Raw genomic sequence first — 11,011 nt, forward strand, 5'->3', positions numbered from 1 at the left:
TTTGTTATAGAATAAGGTATCAATTTGTAATGTTGAAGAAAATAATTCAAACGAGTTTATTGAAAAGAGATTATGTGTAATATGAAGAAATATTAATAAGAAGGGTTAGTTATGTTAAATTTAGAATTTAGGTTGTAAATTTATGGTGAAGTTGATTATAACATTCACTAGGATCACAGAGTATGAATCAATAGGCTAGTTGACAAAATTTGGAAATTAATTTGAAACTATAGCTTAACATCTATTTCACCCCAAAAATATTATTTTAAGAAAAATAGGTTTTTTTCATTAGTATTTTGAGTTTTTAGAAATGAACTTGACCACGAAAAAGGCCAAAACTGTCATGGCGTCTTGAATGACGGCAGTCAATGGTGTTTTTTAATAAGTAATGAATTCCTCGTATTATAAATACTGCATAGTGCCCCAATGTGAAAGTAGAACGATAAAAATGCCAAACAAATTATTCATATATGTTCCAAACAATAGAGAAAAACGAAGAAAGTGGTTAAAAATCGCAAGGAGACAAGATGCTCTTACTTTATCAACTAATTCCATAAATTAATTATCATTCCACAGTGGGTAAATGCGACTCTCTGACTGGTTAGGCTAATTAAATAAGACTTTGTTTTAACCTCTGCGAACTTCTGATGAACAAAAATAGGTGTTCATTGCAAAAAATTTGTCAAGCATAACGGCGTCAATTTTGGGCAAATTACTGCAGTATGCTTTGTTAAATCTTGATTCCATGACAAATTATACCTGTCGTCCAAGATTAAACTTAAAACCAAATTTATTAATTTATCAATAATTGATGAAAACACGAAATAACCTGGTCAATTTATACGAAAATGACAGCTACAACATAGCGTTTCGCAAGGTATGACTTCACTCTTTTCTGATTGGTGTTTCATGTCACGTGATTTAACGCCTCATTTTGTCCATTTCATTTTCCAAAAATATCATTAATCTCCTATTATTTTTGTGGACAAGTTTTTTTTTATTTACTAATTATCATGGTTAATCATTAGAAACTCAAATCCATCCGATTTATTTTTAGTGGAAACAAGCCTGTTGATATTATAAATTACCTGTTAAATGCACATTTAGAATATGGACTAATTATGTGATTGTATATGTGAACTATTAGCAGACAAGTTATCTTTTTGCCTCTTGGGTAGTTTGTGTTGTATTAGCAGTATGGTCCCTGAGTGGTGTTGTTTGTTGTTTTATGGAAGAAGAAACTAAGAATTCACAAATTTCACGTGTGGAATCGAATATAATCTGAAGGTTAGTGAATTCTTAAGGCATTCGGAAAATATGTAACTCTTATATCTTAATAACTTAGTTAAAAATAGTAATAATTATAATATTTTTCTAAATTTGGGCAAATAATTCATAACAATGAGTAAAATATAAATTTATTAATCAAATATAGTTGATATATAGTATAATTATTCACCATGCCAGAACTCGAAGAGAAACTGAGTCACTTATGCCGCCGACCAAGTCAATAGAGCTATCCGTAGTTATAGTTATATTGACGATGTGGCAACGGTCGTAGTCGCTAAGGGAGAAAATCTTTTAATGACCAGAGCAGACACAGCTTTATTAAGAGTGGGCCAATGGATGAATAAAAGGAGGATGAAACTATCACTAGAGAAGACAGAAGCAGTTTAGCTACCAAGAAAAAGGTGCTACCATTCAGTTCAAAGTCGAAGAAGTCAACATCAGACCAAGTAAGGCTGTGAAATACTTAGGAATATGGTTAGATTCAAAACTAATGTTTGCGATGTACACAGACAAGATTGTGCAAAAAGTTGGCTTTAACAAGGCTTCTACTTAATCTCGGAAGACCAAGAGCGTCGAAGAGAAGAACCCTAATCTGTGTTGTGAACTCACAAATGTCTTACGTAGCGCCGATTTGGTATCCAGCAGTGTTGAAAACCAAAAACTGAAGCAAAAACTCACAATTACACAAAGAATTTTGCTACTGCGAGTATGTTGTGCCTATAGTACCGTCTCGGCTGAAGGAGTGGGTGTAATTGCAAGAGGTCCACCCATAGACCTCTTAGCACAAAAACGGCTAAAACGATATCTGGGTACAATTCCTAAAGAAACCAGATACCAACTTATGGAACAATGGAACGAAAGGACGATGGACACACAGACTTATACTCTATATACGAAACTGGATAGAAAGACAATATGGCTAAGTGGACTACTTCATAACACAAGCTTTATCTGGACTCAGATGTTTTGGAAAACATCTCTTTGAAAGATATAGGACGGAATCAGTCAAGTGTGGTAACTGCAGCGAGGTGGACGATGGGAAGCATACGTTGCTCTTGTGGGAGGAAACCCGAACTGAGTATCTAGCAACAACAGAAGAAGAGAGAAGAATAGATGTACAAAGAACTATAGTAGAAACTAAAGAAAGAGAGGAAAGTTGAATGGGCAGATAAATAAGCCCCACAAACAGCCTCCGCACTGAAGTAATGCGAAAGCGGATTCCGGTGCAAAGTGCGTAGAGATCCAGGGGGATTTTAGTCGGTAAGAGTCCGACACTACCCGACAAAGGTTGGGTGTCCATGAGGATTTCCATCCGACATAAAAAAAGTTATAGTTATAATATAGATAATCAATAAACTTTTTTTTCAAATATACGAAGATAGAATGAAACTTTATTTTATTTTATTAATGAGAAATCATTAAATATTGAATATTGATGAATGAATATACGAACCAATCATTACATTACAATGTATAATTCATTAAGAATAAACTGCCAATCAAACTGAATGGTATTCTTTCATTCGGATTGCCATCTTAAGCCTTCATATTCTTCGAAAAATAATGAAAATTTCACGTTGAAAAATATGGATATATGAATTTAAGAAAGTAGTAACTCCATAACAATATTTAACTACTGACCATAATACCCTCCACATCACTACTGTAGTAATTATTCTATTTCACTCGTTTGTGTTCATTTTCTAATTACTTTTCCCGTATCCATTAATCATATGAGGGGTATACCGAGACCGGAATCTCTAGAAAAAAACGTTTTCCATAAAGAAATGTATATCTACTATGATTTTGTATGGGATAAGCGTATCGAAAAAAAAAAAATTCTTTTTCAGGCATTGGCCAAACACTGTGGAAAGTATCAAAATTTGAACAAAAAGTGTCCAAAAGAAAAAGAGTTCTGGATCAAATCGTTCACCGTTTTATTTTCAGTTAGTCTGTAATAATTTTTATACCGCCGAGTCGACCATATGTTCTCTCATAAGCTCGTAGGCCGTGAGGTTACAAGTCATTGAAAATGCATGTTATTGTATTATTTATTTTATTATGACGATTAAAATGTGAGGAAGTGTTTCATGGGATTCAAATGTAGGCGCCCCTTTAAGGGATTAGGGATGAGCTGTATTATACATATACGTGATATATACATTCACGTCTCTATAAATTCATTTATTCCCTTTTCATCATGTCATTGCTTATTCGGGCTACGTAGATGTAACATGAAAGGGAAATGAATATTATGATATGTTGTTGTTCCGGTTTTTAATAAGAACAATGATGGTTCTAATGCGGCTCTTGTTCGACTATAATTGTGAGGGTCAGACTGGTGTTCATATTTTAACCCTTTTAATTGCGAAATTCAACAATAAATGAACAATTAGAAGTATGAGAGGAGTGTACAACAAGTTGGCGATAAAATAAAACATTATTTGTAATTGAATATTCCGGATATTCAGGTAGGACTCATCAGTTCTGATGAAACTGATGGGGACGATAGGTCAAAATCATCAAATCTCTGTATATCTTCGGTTCTTGACAAGTGGGTAGAATGATATTATTTATATGAACATCCTTATGGATAACCATTAAATAACATATTAGCCACAACCTTGATGGATATTTTTAAATTAGAACTATCTACCTAGGAGTTATCATTGTTATTTCTTTAATGAATTGAAGTTTATTTTGATGGTGTTTCCACTGTGAAGATAAGCATGTTAATCAGCATCTGCTCAAAGATAGCTTCGGAATCGAACTGGTTCCAAAAGATTTCCTAGACGAAAAACTTTCTGATATTTCAAATACAATTTCGTATATTCTATGTATGCGGATGCGAGGCTGGTATGAAAAGTGCCTGACCTGAAAATGTCAGCATTTATCAATATGAGCTGGAAAATATATTTGCGTATGCTTTGAGTGATTTAGCCATTTCAGGTGTTCAGTTTCAGTTTGACAATCATATTGGGTCATTGTGAAAATTTTTATGGACGACGATAGTTTATGATGGTCAAAAACTACAAGAACTAGCGATATCATCAAGAAAGTTATGATTTCTTTTTGGGCCTTATTGATGTGGTAGAAGCAAAATGAATCCACTTTTATATTTCACATTCCACATACTAATTCAAGATGTCCGTTTTATTTTTGTATTGCCATAAGATTCCGTTTATCGACTATTTGCAAGAAAGAATTCCAAACCAGCGACCCCACTTGAAGAAAAAAAAGTGCTCTTCAGTCAGAACAACACACTTTCTCGCATTTCGGTGATCGACATTCACGAACTGCATTTCGAACTGGTTCACCTGGTCCAGCTGCCAGATCTAGAACGTAGTCACTCAATCCTGTTTCCTAGCCTCAAATTTCCACTTGCTGGGTAGATATTTTCATTTATTACTTTTTACAAATGTGTGTCTATAGTGGATACCTGAAAAATCATTATTCTGACCCTTATTGATGAAATAACGGAGTCATATTGAAAAATGGGTGGTTTCTGTAATTCTGAACCGGATTTATCACTCATGATGGTGTGATAACAAGTTCATGAATAAGTTCCAAATTAAAATATATAAACCTAGTGTTGGCTCCTTTCAATTCTTATAGCAACGAACAGTCCAGTATTCTTCAATGTGCTACCCAATTTTTTGTATCGAACAAGGGTCGGCATCTATTTTATATCATGGTAGATGAACCACAAATTCTATGATTTCTCTTTTTGTAAGCTGTTTTACAGGACTATATACCCTCATAGGTTAACATTTAATCTATAGGTTAGCCTTCTCAAGAATCATGTTCTTCATAATGAGAATTAATTCCGAAAAAATTGTATAGATATATTTCCGTGCTAGAATCTACCCTGGATCGAACTATTTCTCAATATAATTCAATCGAGAGAAGTTTTATATTTGAATAGAATCTATCACACACTCAGCTTTCGTAATAATGTTAACTTGTATAGCCCTAGGGTTTAAGGGATCTGTATCGACACGTGGAGATTTACGTTGTTTAGCTTGTATACGTTTTTTCTTTAAAAAGATTGGAAAAAACATTTGTCATAAACATCTCTGCGGGTATGTTGGGGAAGTTAGGGGATATTGAAATATTGAATTACATACTACTTGTATGTGAATAGTATCTTGTTCAAGGAGTGAATTTTGATCGCAGCGATTGAGCAGATTGAAGCCGCGGAAATTTTCAATACTTTTTGCATTTAATTATGTAGAATTTTCTTTCCAATTTTCACTGATAATACAGTTTTCGATTCATTATGAATAAATTTTCTTTCAAATGTAAGCTCTGATTGCACTTAGATCTGTTCTATTGTTGAATTTCTTATTATGAATCGGAGAATGAAGCAAGGAATCAAATGTTTTGTATAGATACCCCCTTTTAATTGTACTGTAAGGGTTTAAATAATTTGATCGGGTGTGTAATGTCGTCATTCAAAATGTTAACTTCAAATCTTATCATTTGTTACAAAGTCAGCCTTAATTAAGCGAACATTGAAATAAAGAAGAACGTGCCTCATTCTTGCTCCATTAATTCAATATAATACACATAAGGCGCGTGGGGTAGTGAATTGATGAATTCAGAGATAGTTGGCACACAACATTTCCCACTAGTAAAATTAAACGCTGAACGTTTGAAGAAACACTTACTTCAGGATAATATTGGAATTTCTTAGTGTGAAGAATGGTTTAGAAAATTTAGTCCAGTTATCGTATATTTAGTATTATTTTATATTTTGATATGGAAAGAAGTGTTTTTATTTCTCTCTTTCGAAAAAACAAACAGTTTCAACAGTTTTTCAAGACAAAAATCTCTTCTTGTTTTCTATAGCACTTGCTACGCTATTTCAAGTCAGGCTATTGTTTCGAATTGCTCAGTAGTTTCAATCAACATAAACCAATTATCGGGTGTCACGTTTCGGTTTGTTTTGAGTTCTGCCAGTCTAAAAACTATTTGTGTGGGCCGAATGCAGTTTTTCATCTCTCCTATTAAATCATGTTTTGACAATATCATTTCACTTCTTTTTCAATTCTCAAGTTGGTCCAACTTGATATTTTTATAAACACCTCTTCATTAAACAACACATTTCACATTTCACTTGAATGTAAACCTGTCAACTGTATTATGATATTGGTAATAGTTTAGTGTGGAAATAAATTGGTTCAGACGATCACTGGAATTTATTTTTGTTCATTTGTTCTTCTTTCATCTACAGAATCATTACTCCGCCATATTATCTCTTAATACCTGAATCACTATTCAAGAACAATACATATATTCATTAAAAAGTTGTTTACAACTGTTCGAATTTATAATAAAATAAATGCTGACAATGTGTTTACGATATTTATTGCTATTACGTTTTATTAAAATAACCTTCCAGAATTTTCTCAATGTAATTCGGCATGGGTTTTTATATAAGTTTTTATAATCTCCAACTCATCTTGGAACAACTATACATAATAACTTAAACGTTGATGAATATAAACAATGAAACAAAAATTTTTGAAATTAGACGTAAAACAATAATCAGATAGTGTAAAAGTATAAATATGTATACATGTATATATAAATGTTTTATGCAGTTTGTCCGGTTCATTTATATATACATGTATAAATATTTATTACAATTTCACTTCTAAATTCACAATTATTAATTTATCCATGTATTTTTAGCTTTGATATTATCAAATAAAATATGGAAACGTTGGCATTTTTGAAAACTCCTGGATAGTTTTATTTTGAGTCCTCAACCCGCACAACCATTTGAAGTTGTCTTGAATATGTGTAATATAAAATATCTGTTAGATCTATAAGTGATTTTCCGACGATGAAATAAGTAGGAGTCAAAATAGTTAAATCTAAATGTGTACATTTCTTCTACTGGCGTTTCCCGCAACCTTTTTTAAAAGCCTCCCATATTCCACCAAATGTTGCGGAAAAGCTTATAATAATCGAAACTGTTCACTCTCAAATATAACCTTCGTCAGTTTACTCTTTGAACACAAGACGATGGGATAATTCATGTCAAACGCGTGAATTTTTGAAATGCCCTCCTAGTTGTATAATACCGCACTCGTAAATAAATGGGTTTAAACGTTTTAACATACAATTAACTACCGATAATTTCCTCTTCGGCAAATAATAGTCATTAGCGAATGAAATAGCTTGAGTGAGCTTAATTAATACGAATGTGGCGTTCTCAATTCATTTCATGGCTAAAGGACTGATTTGACACAATTACCTTCAAGAAGCCTTTAGTATACAGTTAATTTTAAATCTTAATATATATGCGGTCCGACGACGAAGCTTGGACAGGCAAAATTATTTATTCAATAACAGGTTTGATCCAGTAGAAATTCATCCATTTACGGGTGCAGTTGACCTGCGCTTGAGAAGATTCGTATTTTCTAGCTTGTTTATTAGCCATGAATTTTCATTTTTACCGCCAGTCTAGACCAGATCACCATAGCGATGAGCTTAAACTATCTAATAGGTGAATAAATCTGGTTAACTAATCAGAATTATTTCCATTTGAAGGAATTTGATGCCATTCAAATTTACCTGTGATGGTTTGAATTTCTGCCACTTTATTTCCGGAAAATATTTTTAATTGGCCAACCTTAATCATAAAGACGTGAAACAAATAATTTGAGTCTGAAAATGAGTTTGCAACTTTCGATCTTCCACATTTCTTTCTATACATTCTGGTTTTCACAACTCAAAGCATTAATATATTTCATTAATAAAGTAAATAACCAAGAGCTGGTCATTTCCTTCAGACAAATGTTTAGAAGTAAACAACAAATAATAACCAAAACAATGTAGTTTTGGAGTGTATTGTCACTTCCGATAACCTGTGTGCAATAGATGATAATACATTGACTCTATTGCAGCGATGCTGCATTGAAAATATTACCCGTGTATAAGCATCGTCAGAAAAAGAAAATGTGCGAAATCCCTAATATTTCATTTTTTTTAATGCTGGAATTTGAGATTTCTCCAAAATTTAAATATTTCTGGTATCAGCTCATATATTATTAAAATTATCACATCGCGCAAAAAGAGTTTTCGAAATCTAGGGGTTTGAGTATGATTACTTTGAATGAAAATATGAGCTATAAGGGTTACATAGAGCTGTCAAAAATATGTCAGTATGTTCAAGTCAAAACTTGAAAGTGTGTTACCTACAAAAAAGCAGATACACAATACTTTTCTTCTACTGACTCACTTTCTTATTATAGAAAATGGATAACGTTCATCTTAAATTCCATACTTTAGTTAAATGAAGCGGAGATTCACGGATATTCCCTAACTTCAATAATAGTAGCTTTGAATACTCGCGAGTGCTCACCTCTCTTAAAAACCCGCGAGTGATTGAGGATAAGATAATTTTCATAGTTGAGAGCGAATTGGATTCATATTCTTATGTATTCGATTATACAAACAGATTACTAAAAATCGAACTTATATTGAAAGAAGAGTTTCGAGAAAATATATATAACTTTACATATAAATGAGCATTAACACGACAAAACTATTTTCTCTAGTCACATTTCTGTTGAACAGGAAATCACATCGTCCTTGCATTAATTTTTCCTACTGCCTGTGTTAAAGCACTAATAAAAAAATCAATTTCATAGCAAAGGCAAACAAAAGGATTTGACCTCCAGGATAGTTATGTGGCGTGTCATAAAAATTCAGGAAAATCAGATAAAAATCAGATTAATGAGTTTAATAAAACACAATTATACGTAAAATGGATTCATTTTCAACGTTCAGGCACGAATTCGAATAAGTGAATCAGCATTTTTTAATTTATGGAAAAATGAAATGCAGAAGGATATTAATTGATATAATTTTGCCGACTTGCATTAGATGATTTCACAGAAAATACAGAACCTCTCAAAAGTTATAGATGTTCGAAAATACATGATAGCACACTTTTATTTATCACAAATGTCATGCAGAATTATGAAGCAGAAAGAAGAATAAACTCAAAAATTATACTAGATTTTAGTATAAACACAACGAAGAACCTTGAATTCGAGATCTATTCATATTATAAAATGTAAATAAGCGAACTTTAATGAACCAGCCAATGTTATATATCTCTGCTATGGAAACAAAAATTACTTTTTTAGAAAATTGTAAATTGACAATATTCAATATCCATATAAAAATTTTATACTGAATTTTAGATTAGGATACAAATATACGAACAAAAAAATTTATATGGAATTATATATCTACAAAATAAAATATTTCTATATATTTCAGTTATTAGCGTCATACAAATTTATTACATTTCATTTGAATCGATTATCAAATTTCCAGAATTTCTCTTTCGTTTCTACTATTTGGCTTATAGTTTTTTGCTAAATCTTCGATCAATTTTTTTGCATAGATACACGTAATAAGTAATGAACATCTTGAGGTTCAAATATTGTATTGCTACTTATGAAGAACTATGTTCGCAGAATTAAGATTGTAACTGCAACATTATATTTTCTTTTGCTATTTCAACCACACCCATGATTCCGAAAGTAGTCCAGGTGTATTGCCAAGGATCCACGGGAGACTCGACGGGGGGCAACATTGGCCGTGACAAAAAATGTTCCACAATCGTAAGACCTAAAATGTTGACTTCGTAAAATTACCGTTGTTCTACCAATTATATGAAGAGTACCAATTCAAATTTTCGTACAATTTGAGTGATTTTCTTTGAAAACTGATGAAGGTTATTGATATTAGGTATAATTTTACAATCGTTAAGTGTAAAATGTAAATTTAGACGATTTAATCAACAGTTTTTGTAAGAAAGAAAGGGTTAGAGGGCATTGCTTGATACGGTTAATTATTTGATAAATAAATCAACGAAACAAATTTTCAATTAAACCTTAATTGATTATGCTGTGTGTGTATATCAAAAATTCAAAGTATAACTCCATCCAACTTAACTTTCTTGAAATCTACAGTGACTCACTCCCAATAGGCAATCAATTCTCACAAATTTTATTTAGAAAACATTCAGGAGTGGTAAAGAGAAATAAAGTCTATTCTCTTGTGTTGTTGGACTCATTAAAATATATAAATGGTTACACTATCAATTATTATGGTAATAATGAAATCTAAATTCAATACTTAAAACATAAAGTAACTTCTACAATGGAAATTAAAGAAATATATATAATTTCAATGAGAGGTATGTACTTGATGGATTGTCAGCAAATTATCAATATTTGGCTCGAGTTTTGTAAGGAATAACAGCAAATTTCTTTTTGTTAGAAAAATTGTAGCGGCATCTGAACTTTCTTCGACAAAATATGAAAAGGAAATTGCAACCAGACACTTTGCACAATTTCCCACATTCCAGGATATTTTACGGATATTTCTATTTACAGACAAATTTTTGATACCTTCATTTGAATGTCACTTTCAGCTCCTCAATTGTGCTAAGCTCGAAAATAGGTAGGTAGGTACTTAGTTTTCCGATAATGGCAATCACTAATATCGATTAACTTTATTTTCGAAAGTGTGGAAACAAATGCCGTCACTGCCAACACTCGTATCGATTCACTTTTCTTTATGAAGTTCCAGAAATAAATGAGTATCATTTATCCTTGACATTCGTATAATTATATTGTTGTGAAGAATCAAACAAATTCATGCACATACACCACAAGTCGTATAGTTCTTC

This window comes from Diorhabda sublineata, chromosome 9, assembly GCF_026230105.1.
Source record: "Diorhabda sublineata isolate icDioSubl1.1 chromosome 9, icDioSubl1.1, whole genome shotgun sequence".
Classification (NCBI taxonomy): Eukaryota; Metazoa; Arthropoda; class Insecta; order Coleoptera; family Chrysomelidae; genus Diorhabda; species Diorhabda sublineata.